This window comes from Megascapheus bottae, chromosome 27 (assembly GCF_031878675.1).
Source record: "Megascapheus bottae isolate mThoBot1 chromosome 27, mThoBot2.hap1, whole genome shotgun sequence".
NCBI classification, from domain to species: domain Eukaryota; kingdom Metazoa; phylum Chordata; class Mammalia; order Rodentia; family Geomyidae; genus Megascapheus; species Megascapheus bottae.
This window is the reverse complement of record NC_143535.1, coordinates 14,192,003-14,213,283: the sequence shown is the minus strand read 5'-3', so window position 1 is coordinate 14,213,283 and position 21,281 is coordinate 14,192,003. Positions and strand designations below refer to the sequence as shown.

Sequence of the window (21,281 nt, the reverse complement as noted above, 5' to 3'; positions counted from 1 at the left end):
TTGCAACACCTTATTAAAGTTGAAAGCTATATATAACAGCATTACCGGTGACGTTTTGCAATATCACTGAAGTCGGATTTCATGACAGCCCAAAGCCAATGTGACCAGCTGCTTCTGAGCAGGCATTTCCCACGCCTTATCCCAGCCCCCCAAGCTGGCCACCTGCTCCCCACTCCACCTCACCATTTCTTAACAGAAGAAGTCACAGATGGAATTTACATCCAAGGGGCTGGAAGGTAAGAGCCCTAAGACAAAATCTTACTATTCAAGCCCCAAATTCTAACCAGGCAGATCTTTATTGATTTGTTCCTTCCCCACAATTCTCTCACATAGGCATTCTCTTGGCTTCATTGCTATCTGGAAGGAAGTTTCCAATTCTGGGACTTTGCTAAGGTCATGCCCCACTTCTTCCTGCTTTACTCATTTTCCTCCAGCTTCTGAGTTCCTACTCCTCATTGAAAATGGATGCAATCCATCACAAACCAAAAGCTACACACAGGAAAGAACCCTGGGCTAAGAACGACAAGATCAGCATTTGAAGCCTGGATCTTCCACTTGTATCAGCCAGGAATCGGAGCATCTTTTCTATTTTTCCTCCTCCTCTTCCTTTTCCTCCTTTAATTACTCTTCCTTTTTCCTCTTCCTGCCTACCCTCCCCTTTGCTCCTCCTTTTCCTCTTCCTCCTTCCCCCTTTCTTCCTTTTCTTCTTCCTTCCTCTTCTTCATTGTCATTCACAAAACAATAAGTTGATCCATGTGACTAGAAGAAGGTTCTTTCTAGTCTGACATCCCCCAAAATAGACCTTTTTTAAGCATTTATTTTAGACCTTCTAAGCACTTCATGGTACCATAAGCAACCTACAGATACAGAAGGCACAGCTCTCCTCCTCAAAGAACCTGCAGTCACACCAGGGAGACTGGCATATAAGAACAAAAAGTGAAATTACAGCAAAGACTTTCAGCCCTAGTTCAAGACAGCAATCTATGAAAAGTCATGAGGCAGTACATGATTAGATGCCAAATGAATTGTGCAGGCAATAATTGCTCTAGGCTGAACAGTTCGAAGGAGGGGAGAGTGCGGAGGGATGGGCTGGTCAAGAATGCAGTGTCTACAAGGCGGAAATTAATGCTGAACTAGAAGGATGCCAGCACAGATTTGCATGGATGGGGATAGCCGGGATAAGTGTGCCCTCATTGAACAAATGTTCACAGGTGGCCATCACAGGGCAAAGTCAGGGGACAAACAAGCACAACGACCAATTAGAGTAGAATGAGACTCCATGCTGAGAAACCAGAAGAAGGAACAGTAGCCACCAAGGCAGAGATTTTAGGTCAGAAGTGAGGATTTTAAGTGCCACACTAAGATGCTCGAATGGTATTCTGTAAGCAGCAAGAATGCAATGAGGTGAGCAGCAAAGTGCTGTATTTTGAGAGAATTAATCAGCCACTGATTTGCAGAGTGGATTAGAAGTGAGACACATAAATAAGGACACTAGAGAGAAGGTAATCGCAGTAATCCAGCAGGAGGTGATGGCATTGGAACTTGGGAGGTGGCAGTGAGAATTTAGTAGCATGCCTGACATTGACAGAAAGGTAGCCTTGGTCTGTGATAGGTGAACACCAGCTAAGCATTTCATTTACTGCTTGAACTTGGACCTTTTTGAGGGTGGAAGGAGGGCTATTCTCAATCATGCTAAGGACAAAAGATAAACTTCAACCCCAGCTGTCCTGAGCAAAGGGAAAAGAGGGAAAGTGACATGATTCCATCAAAGAATAAAAGAGAGGGACAGAGGAAGGCTCCAAAATCTCAAGCCTGCAAGACAGAAACAAATATGGGAGTTGCTGGATGAAAAGGTAGATTGTAGGAAGAAGGGGTACCTGCCTGCCAGAAACAGGGATTGGAGGAGTTTATGTCCTTGAGTGGATGAACAGATCCTGACTCCTTTGACGAGAACCCCATATCCAAATTATTACACAAGTATTTGTTAAACTGCATGTAGAACAGAGACCTACTGGGTTTAATCTAAAGAGGGAGACTGTCGGGGAGTAGGAAGTGAACTGGCTCCCCTTCTGCTCCTGCTTATGTTTGCTTATAAGAATGTGCTTAAACAGCCAGGCAGAGTGTTTCATACCTGTCATCCTAGCTACTCAGGAGACTGAGATCCGAGGATCACGGTTCAAAGCCAGCCTGGGCACTAAAATGTCCATGAGACCCTTATCTCGAATTAATCACCAGAAAACCGGAAATGGTGCTATGGCTCAAGGGGTAGGATGGTAGCCTTGAGTCGAAGAGCTCAGGGACAGTGCCCAGGCCCAGAGTTCAAGCCCCATGACCCCCCCCTCCATCCCCCTCCCCCCTCCCCGCAAAAAAAGAATGTGCTTAAACATTCGATAGAAGTCCTTCTTGATGGGTTTGTCCCTGGGACTCTCTGCAGCTCAGAGAAATCTCATGACCTGATGACTCTAAGATGGGCAATAAACTTAAATATGACATCAGGATGGTCAACTTTGGGAGTGGGACTCAGTAAACTCTGCTCCCAGCAGGACAGAATGAAAAACACAGGGAAACGAATCCATGCATGCCACTTCAGTCAACTCAAGTGTAGCAAAATGGGGTCAAAAGAAAGAGGCAAGGCAACCTTAAAATAGATATATCTCATGAAAGCAAAAACGCAGTTTCCCTATGCCCAAAGTCAATCTGAAATTCAGATACAGGAGTCCACCAAGAAGATTGTCTGCAGAAACATCTGTTGTGTCCTGCCCTTCCTAAGGATTAGTAACTGGCACCAGAACTCAGAAAACCTGAAGACTCCTGCCAATCAATTTTTAAAAAAATTTTTGTGCCAGTCCTGGGACTTGAACTCAGGGCCTAAGCACTGGCCTTGGGCTTTTTTTTAATCAAAGCTAGTAACTCTGCCACTTAAATCACAGCACCACTTCTGGCTTTTTCTATGTATGTGGTATGGAGGAATCGAATCCCGGTCTTCGTGCATGCTACGCAAGCACTTTACCATTAAGCCAAACTCCTGGCCCCTCCAATCAATTTTTGACCCAGACTTAGGTCCACAAATCTTTTAAACAGAGGGAGGAGGGACAGACTTACCATCCAGTAGTTGGGTCTTATGACATGATTCAAACAGTTTCTACTGTCAAACAATTTCTACTGACCCAGAAATTTGAGGCAGAAACTAACCACTGGCTATGAATTATGCAGTTCACTTGATAAAGCTGATCTCCCTCAAAGTGTGGATTACGCCTGAGTTAATGGTAGAAGGGTTTGGGGCTGGGACAAAAGTTGCCAGGCCCAGCCACCTCTTGCTGGAAAAGTATTTGCTCCCCATCCTCAGAAAGAGTTCACCTTTAGAGCTTTCTGATGAAGTCAAATTGACTGATTTAGCAGCACTGAATAGAGAAGAGTTGTGGCTAGCAGAGGCTGTCATCCTTGTTGCCACTACACAGTCCTGAAGTTTGACAAAAATGTCCATCTCTTGTTTACCTCACCGTGGATCCTCACGGCAATGGTTCTCCAAAGAGGGTAAAAGACTCCAGAAGTGGTCCTATTTTTACCAAACTGGGCCAAGGGTAGCCCAGTATTGTTAAGAAAGTCTTCCCCTGTCTTCCTTCAGCCCCTGGGTAAGTCTGATGCACCCCACAAAGAAAGGCTATCCTGTCTCCTCCCCATGAGAATTACTGGACAAGGAACCAAGTCAAATTACAAAGCAGGAAATATTGCTTACACTGACCCTCCTAGGAACTCCAACCAGCTCTGTGAAACACCTCACCTCCTAGCATTCATTTTCTCACCTCTTACATTAAATGGGGAAAATGAAAGACCTGTTTCCAAAAACTGTTGTTGGAGCAAATAAGACAATAAAAGTGACCACAACATAGTAGGTGCTTAAATGTTTAGGTTTTAGCTCAGCTGACATTTCACTAGTGTGATTAGTGCTGCCATGAAATTGATATTCTCATTAAAGGATATGTTCTCTGAACAAGACAAACATTACAACATGACTCTCGGTCAGAAGATGCCTATTTGTGAGGTAACCAAAACTTAGGGTATTCCCAGGCCCATTCAACCCACCCCATAGGAGCTGCCAGTCAACAAATGAACAATATAAAAACTAACACCATACTCAATGGTGAGAGACTGAGAGCTTTCCCCCTAGGATAAAAAAATAGACAAGATGCAGACTTTCATCACTGTTGTTCAACACTGACTAGAAGTTGTGACCAGAGTAATTAGACAAGGAAAATAAATAAATAAATAGGGGATAAATAAATAAAAGAAACCCTAGTTGGATGGAAAAGAGGGAAAATTATTTCTACCCAGGGATGACATAATCCTATGTAAGAAAACTCCCAATTTCCAAGAAGCCAGTAGAATATTAATAAACATAAACAGCAAAACTGTAAGGTGTAAGAGCAGACACAGAAATTAGTTGCGTGATCTATCTGAGAATTATAAAAGCAAGTTTATTTACAATAGAATCTAAAATAACAAAATCTTTAAGGAGGGCCAGGAGTTTGGCCTACTGGTAGAGTGCTTGCCTAGCATGCAGGAAGACCCAGGTTTGATTTCTTGGTACCACATACACAGAAAAAAAAAAAAAAAAAAAAGCTGAAAGTGGTGATGTGGCTCGAGCACTAGCCTTGAGAAAGCCCAAGGACAGTGCTCAGGCCCTGAGTTCAAGCCCCAGGACTAGAAAAAAAATCTTTAAGGATATATTTGACCAAGGAGGTGAAAGATTTACTACAAAATATTGTTGGAAATAATGAAGACCAAAATAAATAAAAATATATCCCATATTCATGAGTAGGAAGACATAATACTGTCAAGATGTCAAAAACACTCAAAGATAACTGAAAATTGAATGAAATCTCTATCAAAACTCCAATAGGAGCTGGCACGGTGGCTCATACCTGTAATCCTAGCTACTCAGGAGACTGAGATCTGAGGATCGTGCTTCAAAGCCAGCCCAGACACTAAAGACTGAGAGACTCTTATCTCCAATTAATCACTAAAAAATGGGAAGTGGAGTTGTGGCTCAAGGGGTAGGATAGTAGCCTTGAGCTGAAGAGCTTAGGGACAGCGCCCAGGCCCAGAGTTCAAACCCCATGACCCACAAAAAAAAAAAAAAAAATCCAATAGGAAGCCAGGTACTGGTGGCTCACATCCATAGTGCTAGCCTCTCAGGAGGCTGAGATCTGAGGATCACTATTCAAAGCCAGCCCTGTCAGACAAACCCAAGTGACTCTTATCTCCAATTAGCTACCAAAAGCCCAAAGTAGAGCTATGGTTGAAATGATAGAGCACTAGCTTTGAGCAGAAAGCTAAGAGACAGCACTCAGGCTCTGAGTTCAAGTCCTAGTCCTGGTTCTGACACACACACACACACACACGCACGCGCACACACACACACAAAATCGGTCTTCAACAGATATTTTTTCAAAGAAGATATACAATAGACAATAAGAACATGAAAAGATAGTCAACATTCATTGTTAGGAAAATTCAAGGCAAAATCACAATGAAATAGCACTTTGCACCTACCAAAGCGAATACATACACACACACACACTGGACAGAATGTGGAAAACTTAGAATGCTTGTTCAATGGAAATATAAATGGTATAGTTACAATGGAAATCAGTTGTGTGGTTCCTTAAAAAGTTAAATAGTTTCCAGCAATCTTACTCCTAGGTTTACACCTAAAATAACTGAAGACAGGAACTCCAACAAATACCTGCCCACCAATATTCTCTGTAACAGTATACACAATAAACAAAAGATGGAAACAACACAGTTCTCTATACACAGACAAATGGATAAAGCACAAGATTATATATGTATATATAAACATTTGTATTATATTATATATGTACACATGCAATGGAATATTATACATCCATAAAGATGATTGAAATATATGCTACAACAGAGATGAATAAAATCTTCATGTGTAAAATATCCAGGCACAACAGGACAAATACATTATGATTCTACTCACATGAGGAGTCTACAGAAGTCGAATTCAGAGACAGAAAGTAAATTAGAAGTTACCAGAACCCAGACGCAGAGCTATACCTCAACAGTAGAATATTTGTCTTGAGTACATGAAGACCTAGATTTGATCCTTAATATCACAAAAAAGGAGTAAACTTGAAGCGAGGCTGAAGAAGGCAAAGTAATTGTTTTATGGGTGCAGTGTATCTGAGGCAATCAGAGTTTTGGAAATAGGTCTCCATTGTCACTAATTGTACACTTAAAGTGATTAAAATGTTATTATAAACAGAAATTTTATATAGGTTATAAAATAGGCATTCCCATATAAAGGACGATAGAAAGGAGAGGTCCTAAGAATTTAATTGAACCTAGAGAACCAGATCTCTCTCTGACTCAGACCCTGTAGCTGTAAATGTGCTTAGGCGCTGCTGCAGCAGCCCCTCCTCAGACAGAGGCTCTGAGCCACTAGGAACAGCCTAGAAATGGGGCTGAGGACACCCAACCAATCCTGGGAAGTAAGGGCCAGGAATGCTGTTTGATTTCAGCAGAGACATTGGACTTGGGAGCCCACAAACTGCGAGGGGCTCGCCTGAAACTTCATCTATGCACTGGATGTTTACAAAGCACTTGCTACAGGCCAGGCTCGGGCGCACACACAGCGACAGACTGAGCAACCTGCGAGGAGCCCGACCTCCATCTGTGCTGAGATCTCAGCAGAAGGCTCCTCTCAGCTTCTCACCCAAGCTCTCCCCAGGAACTGTGATTCACCTACTTGTGCCCCAGTCGCTACCCCAGACCTAAGTCCATGAGCCTCTTATCTCCCATTAACCAGAGAAAAAGCCAGAAGTGAAGCTGTGGCCCCAATAGCAAGGTTCTAGCTTTGAGCAAAAAGTAAAAAATGAAGGGACAGCATTCAGGCCCTAAGTTCAAGCCCAGGTGCTGGCCAGCACACACACACACACACACACACACACACACACACACACACACACACTACACAGATGAAGGGATGCTGTCTCCTGTTCTGACTACTTCGGACACCTCTCACTCAAAGATAAAATGTTTCTTATGAAGAGTTCAGGGACAGTGCCCAGGCCCAGCGTTCAAGTCCCATGACCACCACCACCAACAATAACAAAATGCGTCTTATGATTTGATACCAAATTGTGAGTGTTAAATGCCAATGTCAAGTTCAATGTAAAACACATAGTTGATACTTTGTAAATTTTCATTTCCTCACAACTCCTTCCTTATTCCTTGATTCAAAGACTCTGATTCATAGCCCTCCCTAGAGTTCTGCCTCCTTGTTTCTGGGAAGCAGAAACATGGAAGTTCCATCCCACTCTGGGTCCTCAATCAGCTATTCCAGCTGTGCCCCTCAGAGAAGCCCACAGCTGGCGATCTTCCTGCCCCACACTTTTCTGCCTCTGAAGGGCACCTGGATCTGTGGCCAGTTCTGTGAGGACAGTGAAAGATGTGACCGGGAAGAAGCTCACACATATATGAACACCTTTTAGAGGCCAGTATAGCACAAGGCTATCTGCTGTGTTGTCCTTTTTCTTTTTCAGTGTGTGTGTGTGTGTGTGTGTGTGTGTGTGATTAATTGGTGATAAAAGTCTCACAGACTTTCCTGCTTGGGCTAGGCTTGAACAGGGATCCTCAGATCTCAGCCTCCTGAGTAGTTAGGATTATAGGAATGAGTCTCCAGCACCTAGCTTCTCTGTGTAGTCTTATTTGTCAGGAGATAGTGTCATCCTGGGGACACAAAAGCCAAGAAGCTTTGGCACAAGGAGATGAGAACAGTGCCCGTGACCCCAGGCCACAGGTAGCAGAGGTAGGACTTTATTACTACCTGCCTGGCCCCAGAGCAGATGCCCTTGGCTGACACAGAGGACACCTGGACCCTGGGGCAAGGAACATCAATGACTTTTTCCTATTTATGCAGCAGGATTTATAGGCTCCACGATCAGCCCATCCGTTTCTCTTCTCTTGGCCTCCTCCTGCCGTTTCTCCTCGCTGCTCCCTCCAAATTACCAGATTGCAATATCCACACAAATGGTCCTCAGTGTTCCCGAAGAGAAGACACAGCCTTGGTCTCTGTACCACGTCCTCAAAAGAAAATGTCAGGTTGACTCCTTCCGCACAGAGGCAGGGCCAGGTCTGCCAATGGCTTTTCTAATGCCTCCAGTCCCTTCCCTCCCTCTCTCCCCCCCTCCACAATGGCTGGCGGGAGTCACAGCTACCACCCACCAGAAATTTCTAGAAATTAGACTGGGGTAGGATATGGATGCAAACATCACCAGATTCCCTCTCCCCCACCCTCCCGCCTTCCTGCACCCTACAATGCCATCAGAGCCAACCTTGGGTTGCAGGAAGAACCAGGAAGGGACGCTCACATTTTCTAGTGGGTCTTTAAGAGATGTGGGATGGTGGCATGGGAACTGGGGACATGGGGGACGGAAGAGGTAGTGAGGGAGGAGCAGCCACTTGCTCAGTGAGGCAGCCTGGATGGAAAGGTATAGAAGAGAGTCAGGTCCCCTCCTTGGGACAAAAAGGAGTGCCAGGGATGGAGGGAATTGGGTCACCTCTTCTTTGGTGAGAAAGGTCTCACAGGGGAACAAAATTTAGCATAAGACCAATCCAAGGGTCTGGCAGGGCCAGACTCATAGAAAATGCTCTGTACAAACCATCTGGAATGAGTAAAGCTAAGGGCAGGTTCAGGCTGATAGGGTCTGACAGAGGCTAGCATCTCTGCCCTCCCACCCAGGCCCCAGATTGCCCTTCCATGAAGAATCTGATGGGGAAAACACAAAAGAAAGGAATGCCCAGGGCACATAGTAGGCACACAAGCCAGGTCAGCTGACTCAAAACTGGAGTGCAAAATCCTGCCAGGCTCTTGGGGATCCCAGAGGGAGCCGTTCATGCCCCAGCAGCAAGGCAGTCATAGAAATCCACCCTGCCAGCATTTAATCACGTCAACACGGTTGTCATCAAGCCGCAAGTGAGTATGGGTGGCAGTGTGTATTTGTGTACATGCTCTATTTTAAACTAATAAGAAACATATAGTTGGTGCCAAAACCACTTTCTCTCCCACATATTACATGTGAGATGATGTGGGCGCTTTCATTTATGTTTGGACCGTGTGTACAACACATCCACACACATAACTAGCTTCATCTCCTCCATGGCTCATCAGGAAATGTCTTTAGCATCAGTTGTTTTGATGTCAGCATGTACCAGGCAAGTTGGGGCTCCAGCCCCAGAACCTTGGCCTGTTCTCTTCTATCTGACTCCATCTTTCTTGTTATCACCCTAGGCCTATGCAAGCCATAGCCCTAGATGTCACAGAGCCCTAAGAAGAATGAGCATGCAGTCCAGTAGGAAGAAGAGACAGAAACCCAGAGACTTTACCTAAGAATCATAGCTCTCTCTGATTCAGGCAAGCTCATTATATCCAGAATTATTCCTAACCCACTGCGAGCCTTCTCTGAGCCTCAGTTTCCTTCTTGGATCAGCTCAGCAGACTAGACTCAGGGCTGTCTGTGGCCTTTATGCTGGGGCTTCTCACAGCTTCCTGTCAATCTCAAGACTCTTGGGATTGAGCTCCTCATGTCTTTCTGGGTGGATGAGCATTTCAGGCCATCTTCTCCCTTCCCAGAGTCCAGGTCCACCTGATCAGACAAGCTCACCACCACAGGAGTGCCAGGGGAAGTGCCTTCCATCCTGCTAGTGATAAGGACCACTCCCCATGGTGCTGTGGGAAAAGAGGCTCTTCTTCCATCTTTTCCATGCAACCCAATAGAAATGACTGGTCTGAGAGACCAGGATTCCAACTCAACAAGGATCTGGAGGCCCATCTCTCCTACTGCCATGCAGAGACTCTGATGCATAGGGTGGCTTCCCCAGAGCAAGACACAGAGCTAAATTCCCTTGATGTGGGCTGCAGGAATCCATGTGAGCTCCCTGCTTTCCTCCAGAATCATCTTACAGGTCAGGAGTGCCCTACTAGGAGTCTAGCCAATCCCCTCCAGAGTTAGGAAGGCTGGAGGTGTGGTAGACAGTCTCACTTCGACACTACTATGGTCACATGGGAGCAGCCTGAAGCTCCCACATCTCCAGGTTCCTAGGCCTGACCTTTCCTCTGTCCTGTCTGAAATTGGAGCTCTCTACTAGAGCTTCTCTGGTGCCTGCATCCAAGTAAGTGAGACTCAGCTGCTGCCACAAACACACACCTTCTGGTCCCTGCCTAACTGGGGGGGGAGGGGGGATGGACATACCTCACTACTGATTGGCTGAATGTCCCAGAGCATGCCACCACCTCAGCCAATCAGACTTCCTGATGAACCAGGACGCACATTTTAACATAGAGAGCTCACAGCATCATCGAATAGTAGACCTAGAAGAGGCCTTGAATGTAAGTAAGAATGCTGAAACTCAGGGAAGCTGTGCAAGGCAGCACAGCTTGATCACAGATTGGTTTCCTTTCCCCAAGTCTGAGGAACAGAGACCCACACAGGGATTGCATATCCACGAACAGTAGGCTCAAGGTGTGCCTGTAAGTCCTCAGGGTCAGCACAGAAGTGGGAACAACACCTGTACCAAGGACCCTGGGCACACACTGACTCTTTCTGTGTGTGTGTGTGTGTGTGTGTGTGTGTGTGTGTGTGTGTGTGTGTGTGTGAGAGAGAGAGAGAGAGAGAGAGAGAGAGAGAGAGAGAGACAGAGACAGAGACAGAGACAGAGACAGAGACAGAGACAGAGACACAGAGAGAAAGAGAGATAGAGACAGAGACAGAGAGATTGTGTCACATAATCTGACTCTTCTTTGGTCTTCTGTCTCCTGGGCCTGGGTCTAAAGTCAAACTTATGCACAGCCAGAGAAAGTAGAAGCAGATTCTGGAGAGAAGGAAGCACTATCAAATTCAGACCTGCACAGGACTCAGGATAAGTATGCACAACAGCAATGCTGGATTGAACACATTTGAGAAGCCAGGTCCTGGTGGCTCACACCTGTAAACCTAGCTACTGAGGAGGCTGGGATCTGAGGATTGCAGTTCAAAGCCAGCCCAGGAAGAAAAGTTCAAGAGACTCTTATCTCCAATTAACTACCCCAAAACCAAAATTCTGTGGCTCGAAGTGGTAGAACACTGGCCTTGAGCTCAGCTCAGAGACAGCACCCAAACCCTCAGTTCAAGCCACATAACCAACATAACAACAAAAAAGAAGACATTAGAGAAAAACCCAGATGGGGCTCAACCTCCACCCCATTTCACTACACTCACTGTGTTACCCTGAAACAGAAGGAGACTGTATTCCCAACTCTAGTAAGAACTGCACCCTATGGGCTCAATGCTTTTTGATCTTTTTCTGGAGTAATGTCTCAGGATGATGAACTGACAACCTGGTATGAATCCACCAAGATCAATCTCTTCACCTCAGAAGGTCACCTAACCATACCTTTACTGTGGCCACCCACAGCCACTGCCATTACCACACCTCCCTGTCTTGAAGAAGGCTTTCTAGAAGTTAAAAAAAAAAAAAAAAAAAAAAAAAAAGCTGAGCAAAGGTGACATGCTCCTGTAAGCCTAGTTACTCAGGAGGCTGATCACCATGGTTCGAAGCTAGCCCCAACAGGAAAATCTGGGAGACTCTTATCTCCTATGGACCACCAGAAAATCAAAAGTGGTGCTGTAGCTCGAAGTGGTAGAGCACTAGTCTTGGGCAAAAAGAGCTCAGGGACAGCACCCTGGTCCAGAGCTCAAGCTCCAGAACTACGGAAGAGGAAGAGGAAGGGGAAGGGGAAGAAGAAGAAAAAGAAGAAGAAGGAGGAGGAGGAGGAGGAGGCGGCGGAACTCCAAGGTTTTGATTTCTGTAACAGCCCATAGCTGTCCCCAGCATTTGCCAGACTAAAGAATGGGTAAATGGGGAAGGTGAGTTGAACTGGTTCCTTCAGAAAGGATTCTCAGAAGAGAAATAGGTAGAGCTAGAGCAAAGCAGCTCACAGAGCTCTGCAAGGGACTCAGTCTCTATAAGGCACAAGAAAGGACCATCTATTCCTGCAAGAGAGATACCTAGGCTATGCTAAGAATATGCTCCACCCACAAACAGGCAGACACACCTGCATTCTCATCCTAGCCTGCCACTTTTGCTACTCCAAGCCTCAGCTTCTCTTGTCTGGAAAATTATGGAACCATAGCCATTTTACCCAAACAAGAGGGAACTTTGCAAGAAAATAAAACTGACGTTCACCATGAGCTTACTGTGCGGCAAGCACTTGTAGATATTGTTTTTCTAGAGCTTTCACAGCCCTTATGCATGCTTGATAGCAATATTGTTATTTTCACTTTACAGCCAAGATAAGTGAGGCTCAGAGAGGGTCAGTAATATGCACATGTAGTTTAGTAGAAGTTAGAATGAGGGTCTCACATCAAAGCTTATGTTTCTTCTCCCAAAGCCAGATTGACTCAACAAAAGTAGGAAATACTGCTTTTTATGAGAATGCCAGTGAGTCTTCAGAAGAAAAATGTTGCCTTGTAGAGTTAATCTCTCTGGCTAGGACATATCCGTTTGTTCCAAGAAGGCTATTAGGAAAGTAAAACCCTATCCTTAAATCCTCAAGGGGAAACCCAGAGCCCAAAGCTCTGCCTAAAGTCTGGGCCTGTAACTGGGAGTAGGATCTTTGAGTTGGTTTACCATGGAGTAACTCTTTCAAATGAATGTTCATTTAGGACACAATCACTTGATTCACAGAACAATGAGCCTGAAGGAAATCTCTGCGAGCAAACATGCTATCCAGAGAGGGCAAGTCACTTGCCAACTCTGAAACAGATGATTCCTATTCTTTCCACCATCCAAACCATGCCAGATTGCTCAGCTTTACTGTCCCAGAGAGGAAACGGCCAAGGTATGAGCCTAGAGTCTTTGCTGTCTCTGCTTGGGGAAGCTGGGTTGTAGCCAGGAATGAGAAGTACTTGCTGCTCCCTGCACTAATTCGTTAATCTATGTTGTATCCATTGAGACAAAGGTTCAGGTTCCCTTCACAGGCATGTTCCCTCAGAAATCCTCCCTTCTGTGTGACAAAACCTAATCCCCGAAGGTGGCCTTTGTGAGACTTCTGGGGCAGTTGGCCCCCTTCCAGCTACCTGGGATGGCAGAGGGGCTTGAGATCTTCCTTGTAGTTCTGGGCTGCTCCTAGCTTCCCAGAGCCCACAGCATGGTGAACTGAGGAGTCAGGTTTCTGCCCTCCCCCTCCAGTCCTCTGGTCAGTCCAAACCCTGCTCAGCGTTTCCCTCCTCTCCATCTTCCTGTCCCACTGTTGCCAAAGTTGGTTGACAATTGGTAGTCTCCTTTTCTCTACCTCTGTCTAGCTGTACATCATTCTTCCTGAGTTTGTATGTTATATCCCTTTACCACCCCCAGCATTCCTCACCTGCAGCTGTCCTGGGGTTTATTTCCTGCAACAGCCCTCCCAGAAGTCTGCATCAGGCAGGCACCAATGCTAGCCAGCTGAATGTCCAATGCTTATTGACAGGGCTTGAGAAATGACCCACGCCCTGTTCTAGAGATGCAAGAAGGAAAGGGAAGGAAGCTGGATAAGCCACCAGCTGATCCTTTGCTCTAAAATAACATGGTGAGGAGAGCCAGGAATGAATCTCTTTTCTGTGACACACATGGTGCCAGGGACTTTCGAATTCTCTCCAAGATCCTAGGTGCTAGGTACTGTGAGTTCCCAGTTTACAGGTGGGGAAACTGGATCAAAGATGTTAGGCAAAATTAGATGCTAGTGGCTCACATCTATGATCCTAGCTACTCAGGAGGCTGATTTCTGAAGACTGAGAGGCCTCAGATCTTGAAGAGATCTGGCTGAAAAGCCTATGAGACTCTCCAGTTAATTAGCCCAAAGCCAGAAGTAGAGGTGAGACTCAATTGGTAGAGCACCAGCCTTGAGCAAAGAAAGCCAGGCAAGCACTGGAAGACCTGAGTTCGAGCCCCAGTATTTGTCTAAAGTCATGCAACTAGGAGAGCAAGGGTGTAGATGTCGCCTTGGTTGATTCTAAGGTTCAGTTATCTCTCCTTACAAGCAAGTCCCTAATGGACAGACTTTGTGATCACATTTTGTTTTTTTACTGTTGTGCCCCCCCTGAAACTACATCTGTGTAGGGCACACACAGAAAACTCTATAAGTATATGCCAAATAAAGGAACAAAGGAGTGCTTCTCCCCTGTAGGGGAGGACAAAGCAGGACAAGGCCTTGTGAGGCAAGATTTCTAGGCTCTAGCTCCAAAAGTCTTGGGACATTACTTGCTTTCCATTCCCCCCCACCAAAAAAAAGGCTCCATATAGGAAGATTTCCTCCAGAGGCCCTGTGGAGAATGGTTAGATTTGTCAGGCATGGAAGAGCAAATGCCAGCTAGAACACAAGCAACTGCTAGGTTTTACAAAGATAGGGAGACTGAAAAGCCTTTTCCATCCTCTGCGATCTGCTAATTCTGGGATCACTTTGTGGCCCCTCTGCATCTCACTTTCCCCTACTCTAGCCTGCCCCTTTCCCTCTCCTTTCCTCTCCAACCCTTTCCTTCCCCCACCCCACTATCCCCTCCCCTTGAATGAGTTGCAATGAAATTGGCTACATTCCTACTAGACAGAGAACTAACAGTTACGACACCCACTCCAACCCTATCCATCCGAACCCTCAAGAGTCTGGGGGGAGTAGGGGAGGAGGGCCAGCTGCTTTTCTCCACATTCCAGCCAAAAATAATACGAAGAATGAAGCTGTTTGGTGGAGACTTAAATCTAATCTTCATGGCTTCAGTTTTAAAATATCCTGCCTGGTTTAGGGTTTCTTCTTACACACAGGGATGTGTTTTTAGTGAGATAGGTCTTAGCAGAAATGTCCCTGCTTGTAATTAGAAACCTAGGCAGGCAGGACTGGCAGGGAGGCCATCCAAGCCAAACAGCAGATCTCCCCTCCCCCCCCCCAGTCTCCCTGAAGACAACAAGCTCTTCCCAAGTTCTACTTTCTGGCATGAGATGTACTGTGCTGTCCTCGGGGTAGAGTTCTTCCTTTTTCCTAGGGGTTCTGGAACAGTTCTGGAAAGGACTTTACCCTCCAACTATGACTCCTTCTATCCCCATCGTATAACTCCCTGCTGTCTGTCACTCTTAATCAAAATGGAAACTGAGATTTTTGCCTGTAACTAGCTAGCTGGAAAAAAAAATGAATGGAGATTTAAAAAAAAAAACTTACTCCCACCCCCACCCCCACCCCAAGAATCCCCAGTAGACTAAGGGAAATTAAAGACAAGCATTCCACTGGAGCCACATCTCTGGTGTCAGGATTTGCTTTTCAAAGCCAGGCAGCCGCCGGAACTGAAGGAGTCTACAAGCAAGTATGTACTTTTGTACAAGTGCCGGGTTTAATTTTGGGGGCTTTCTGGCCCAGAACTTGCTTTGATCAGCCAGCATGGAGACTGCTAGGCTAGGTCCAGACTATGGTTAAGGCTAAACCAGCATCCATCCTCACAACCTGACTGGATATCACACACCACTCAGAACCAGGCCTTCATTCCCAATGGCATAAAGAGAAACCAGATTCTGGAATCATCAGGCATAAAGGTTATGCCAGGCGCCTCCATTAGAAGAACCAGACTAGTTCCCCTAACTCAGCTCCACTGGATAAAGCAATTGGTTTTCGGAATCACAGATTTTCGAATTCAAAGATGTAAAGTTCTCAGATCTCCTTAGAGTTGTGGGAAACCAGACTTTCCTGCCTAGGCTGGCTTTGAACTGCCCTCAGATCTCTGCCTCCTGAATAGCTATGATTACAGGCTTGAGCCCCTAATTCCAGCTCAGAGTTCTTAGGAACTAGGTTGGGGAGCCAGGAAAGGAGAAAGCACATGTTAAAATATAACATCACTGATGAAAACTCTTCCCTTTTCTTTATCATTTAGAGTGAGTTTCCTTCATGCTTATCCTTTACCCCTCAAAGCTTAGTGAAAACAGTGTGCTCTATATTCTGCTTAAATAAAGAACCCTTCAGCAACTGGACACCCACTGTAGCCAGGTAATAAGAGGACAAAGCTGCCAGAACCCCCAAATTCCAGCCTAAAGACTAGCTCTGCTACCTCGAAAACTTTATCACTGACCACTCACTCCTGGCCTCCTTCATCCCCTTCCCATGGGTGTTAGATTTAATTATATTAGCAAAGCCCCATTGCAACAATCCTAATTATGGTGCATAGATAGAACCAGACAGCAGAACTCTGCCTCTACATTCTGCTTCTCAACATAATTCAATCTTCAATAAGTCACGGATCTCACAGAAAGTGTCACATACAAAATGTGGTACATTTAGCTTAACTCAAGGTTCACGGTGGCTCGTGAGGAGTTCATTTCCCATATAACTTCCTCTGTTTTTCCTCTATGGTATCATATCCACCCTCTCCCACCTGGAATCTGTATTTTGTTGGATCCAGACACTGTATTTCACAGACCGTCACCTCCAGCAATTGCATCACACATTTATATATATCTTACAGCGTCAAAGCCCTTGTGCCACACAGAATAAGAAAGGGGAGGGGGAGAGAAAACTTATAACAGAATGTCTCACCCTCCTCCATCTAATTTAGAAAATGTGCTCCAGATTAAAAGTCTCCAGAACAAAAGTCTGAAATTGGAGATCAAATTTCTGAAAGGTGGTGGTGAGGGAGTAAGGGGAGGTGGGGCTAAATAAATAGCAAGGAGAACTTGCAACATGTTGGAAGCCTATAAATTTTATTGGTTGTTTCTTTAATAAAAACAATTTCAATTGCTAACAACACAGTATTATTAAGTCTCTCACATTTAAAAAATCTAATTTGCCCCTGCTCTGGGGCTGTTTATGTTAACTTTTACAAATCAGGAAAGGTATGAAAGTCAGAGAGATCACTTTGGTTTGATTCCTAAATCTGGCTAATAGAGACACACCCCCCCCCCCTTAAAAACCCAGCCTTTTAGCTTTCTAGGCATGCTTTGGCCTCTAATGAATTACAGCCCCAAGTTGAAGATGGACATGGCAGAAAGAAATTTAACACACAGTGTTGTACACCCATAAATTTCAAGGCCAAGGGAGAGAAGGTATGTTTCCAGTTAAGCTAGAACTCCATGAATTCAGGATTCTCCACTCACAAGACAGTAATTCTCTTTATTTCATCACTAACTTACTTCAAATGTGTTTATACAATTTATTGCTACTGAACTTCCAGGCAACTGGTGTAGAGTTAATGAAACCCAGCTTGGAGAAGCTTTGAGCTTTGAACAACTAACCACAGTTTAAATGGTTATGACATTGCGGTCAAAGCCACAGCCGGGACTCTGCTGCAGTTTCTGTATTAGGACCTAGTCAAAAAAACCAAAAACAACAACAAAAAAAACCCTTGTTGTCTCACCTTTTGTGCCAAATAGATTGGGGGGGGGATGCGAGAGGTGGGGGAAGGTTGGGCAGTGGGGAGCACTAAAAAATTAACCTGCCTTGTTCCTTCTTAGAAAGGTTTCCAGCCATTTAAACACATTTATCTTACTAAATGCATGGCAAAGCCCCTCCCCCAGGGCTCCAGTAAACATTTTAGCTGCCATTTGAATTGGCAACCCGGCTGAAATCTTGAAATCCAGTTTGCGTGGACTGGACCAGGGTCAGGCCCACCTAGAGCAATGTGGGAGAGGGGGGAGATGTGGGAGCCATCAAGCAACAATTCCGAAGTCGGGACGGAAGGGCGGCGCGGGAAATGCTGGGCAGATGAAATTTAGACTGAGGAAGAAGTAAACGCGTCTCCCTGGGGTTACCGAGACATAGATTTCCATTCCTCCCCGTGGTGGGGAAAGACCCCCTCCCTTCAGACCCTCTTTCTGAAGCAGGCCCATGGGGGTGGGGGGGGAGAGTAAAAGGGTGGCACTGCATTTGCCACTCCCGCCCCATAAAAGCACCCCTCCCCTTTTATTTTTGAAAGCAGCACTTTCATTAACTTAAAGCAATCTATAGACTTAAAAGCACAGGGCAGTAAACTCCCAGAAAGGATCATAAAACAAAACCCAGCCAATCTCAAGTTGGGTACACTTTTCCTGCGTTCGGTGCTCGGGCCCATCTCCAGCACCCCCCGGCTCCGAGGGGCGGCCGCTTCGCCTTCTCCGGGCTTTCCTGCGCTCACAAAGGGGAGGCGGTGACCTGGGAGTTTCTGCGGGGTCACAGCCTCCTCCCCCCCACCCCCCCTCCTCCTGTCCGCCCCCCCCCCCCGCCCCCAGCTCTCCTTAGGACGAGCGAGAGGCAGCGAAAGGAGAGGGAGAGAGCGCGAGAGCCCGGATTCCAAGCCAGGAAAACAAACAGCCGTGGAGCTCCGACGCCCCGGCGGGTCGCCGCGCCCCGCCGCCGCCGCCGCGGCCATTCAAAGTCTCGGTCCCGACCTTCTGGGCCCGGGTTAGGGTGGTCGGGCTCGGGGGCTGCGCTGGCTTGGAGGTGGGTTGAGCACGGGAGCTTGAGATCGCCGAGGAGGAAAGCTCAAGCAAGCTGGAGGGTTAGCCGGGGAGCGGGCCGGGGGCGCAGGGGGGGAACGTATCCGTTGTGTTTGGGGCCACCATCGTTTCTCAGACTTGGGGTGTCGGGTGGGTGTTGGCTCAATCTGCCGAGAAGGCGAAGTTGGTATTTTATTTTTTTTAAGCTTCCAAGTATTTAAAATAAAGATAAATTTTAAAAGAAAAAAAAAACTATAGCGCTGTAGAGAAGTCCCAAGACTAAGTGGGCTAAGGGAACCCCAAACTTCCTTCTTCTCGCCCCCACCTTTCCCCCGGACAGAAAAGGCTGGGGTTCGGCCCGCCCCGCCGGCCCGCGGTGCCACCTCGAAACGCGCGCCCGCCCTCCCCCGCCGCCTCGCAGGCCGCGGGCCCCGCCGGCCCCGCCGAGCTGCGCCCGAGGGCCCCGCGTGGCTCCCGCAGCCCGAGCCGCCGGGGTCGCAGCCCCGCGGCTTCGCCCCGAACGCCCCTTCGCTTGACCCTCTCCCCAGAATCTCTCTCCTAGGTCCCGGGTACCCCCCCTCCTCACCCCCCCCAATTCCCTCCTCTTCCAGGGTCGCTGCGGGGGAGAAGAAGCAGACACTCGGGGCTCACCCTGACGTGCATCCAGTCAACCACGAGTCTCCTGCCTAAAAGCTTTTCCCACCCACTCCCCATCGCGACCCGAGCGCGCGACCATCCCCCCAAATCCCGTAGCCACGGCGCCAGTAAAAGTGTCACGATTCCATAATAATAATAATAATAATAATAATAACAATAAATTCTTCCGATTTCCGTCTCAGCCCTAATCCTGGGGCCCAAACTCCTACCTCCAAGCCCCGGCGCTCTGGCCTCCGCCGCCCTTCAGTCCCGGTTCGGAGAACAGCCTGGGTCCTAGAACCCAAACTTTAGCCTGCCTTAGCGGAAGCCCAATCGTCCTAATCTCCAGGGCTGGTTCCCAGCCGGGGTCTCCCCCACCGTCGCGCGGGAACCCCTGGCTCTCCCGTGACGAACCCCCACCCCTCACCCCGCCCCAAGAGCGTGGCCCACGGCGCGCGGTTCTTCTCCGGGTCCGGGAGCCCGGAGAGCCCCTCGCCTCATCGGAAAGAAACGCAAACTTTGCGCGGCCGACTCTGGCCCGTGCCCCCTCCCCTTCCCCTCGTCCCCCCTCAACCACAGCTTTCTGTCCCCCTTCCCCTCCCCTGACGAATTCTTCTAGTTGTGGAGCCGGGACCTCTGCTGATTTCCAAGCCTCCCTCGGGAAGCCTTCCCTGTCTTCCCCTCTCCTCCCCCAGACTCTCCCGCGGAAAGCCAGTGACCCTACAAATTCGCGCCCCACCCCGAGTTGAGGACTCCCAGAGCGTGGCTGCTGGGGTCCCGGCTTCCCCGACCCCACTCGTCTTCTCCAGTCCCCACGGATCCTCTGGCAAACCCCCCCACCCGCGCTGCCTCCCCAGGCCCCCGCAGGGCTCGGCCACCGCTCCTGGACGCCAGCCACCCGGCCCCCAGCGCTGGGGCTGCTCCAGCTCCCAGCCGCTCCAAAGCAGCGCCGGCTGCAGAGCTCCGGAAGCCGGGAGAAAGAGAAGCTGGAGCCGGCCGGTGGCTCCGAGCCTCGCCCCGCCGCTCCGGCCCGCGCGCTGCTTCCCAGGCTCGGGTCCCCGGGTGCTCCCGGCGCACAGCTCCCAGCCCGCCCGCTACGGAGTCCGGGGCCCGCGGCGAGCCGAGCCCGCAGCCCCCAGCTCCTCGCCACTGCCGACAAAAGCGCGTCCGGGCCGCGGGCCCGAGGCCGGCCGGGCGAAGACGGCGGCGGCGGCGGCGGCGGCGGCGGTGGCAGCGCTCCGGCCGGGCCGGGGCGCAGGCGGGGCCGCGCGGCTCCGGCCGCCTGCTCGCCGGGCCTCGCCGCCCCTGGCGCGGCTTCGCTCGGCGCTCTCCGGGCGCTTCCCCAGCTTCGCTCTGCACGCTCCCGCCGTCCCTCTCTGCTCCCTGCCTCCCTCCTCCCTGCTCCTGCCTCCCTCTCCCTCTCTCTCTCCTCTCTCTCTCTCTCTCTCTCCTCCCTGCTGCCTCCCTCTCTGCCTCTCTTCCTCCTTGCCCTGTCGCAATGAATAATACTCTGGCTTGGGGGACTGGAATAAAACACACGCGCTGTGAGGCAGCCGCCCGCAGCCGCAGCCGCCGCCGTCGCTGCGCCGCCGCCGCCGCCGCCGCTTGCAAAAGCGTCTCTGACATGGAAATGAATGACAGCTTACCTGATGCCAATCTTCATCAGACTGACACCGGCGTGACAACACAGCCTATACTTCCCAGCACTGCTCGGGACGTCAGCGGCACAGGGACCCGCCCCCCGGACCCCCCCTCCCTGCACACACCTCCCCTCTCCCCACTCCCCCTTCCTCCCCACCCACCCCCCCCATCACCCCCACCCACTCCCGGCCCCAGCCGCTTCCCAGGCGAGGAGCCGCTGGAGAGTCTCCCTCTACTGGAGGATCGGCCGGCCTGCTAGCGGGGACACTGCACGGTGCCCGGGAAGAAGCCTCCAAAGGGGAGGGTGCTGCGGATGGATGGGAGGGTTAGAAGGGGGAAGGGGTGGGGGGAGGGAGAAGCCCAGCCCACCCCCACCCACCACCCCATGCCGGGTCCTCCTTAGTGAACACCTTAGGGCCAAGGTCTGGTGGTGCTAAGGGCACTGAGACGAGGTGAAATCTTCCTGTGGACCTCAGGAGAACACCCTCGGGAGGTGTGTGTGTGGGGGGGGGGGT

At 48.7% G+C, this 21,281-nt stretch overlaps 1 protein-coding gene across 2 annotated transcripts in view; it reads right to left on the bottom strand.

Annotated features, from left to right (window-relative positions):
- The window catches only part of Pknox2 (PBX/knotted 1 homeobox 2), a 245,572-nt gene extending 224,724 nt beyond the window's left edge, over positions 1 to 20,848 (bottom strand). For both annotated transcript variants that reach the window (XM_090319655.1, XM_090319656.1), the window contains exon 1: positions 20,772 to 20,848. The gene's annotated coding sequence lies outside the window, so the exon portion shown is untranslated. The remainder of the gene's footprint in view (positions 1 to 20,771) is intronic.
- Positions 20,849 to 21,281: the final 433 nt, after the last annotated feature.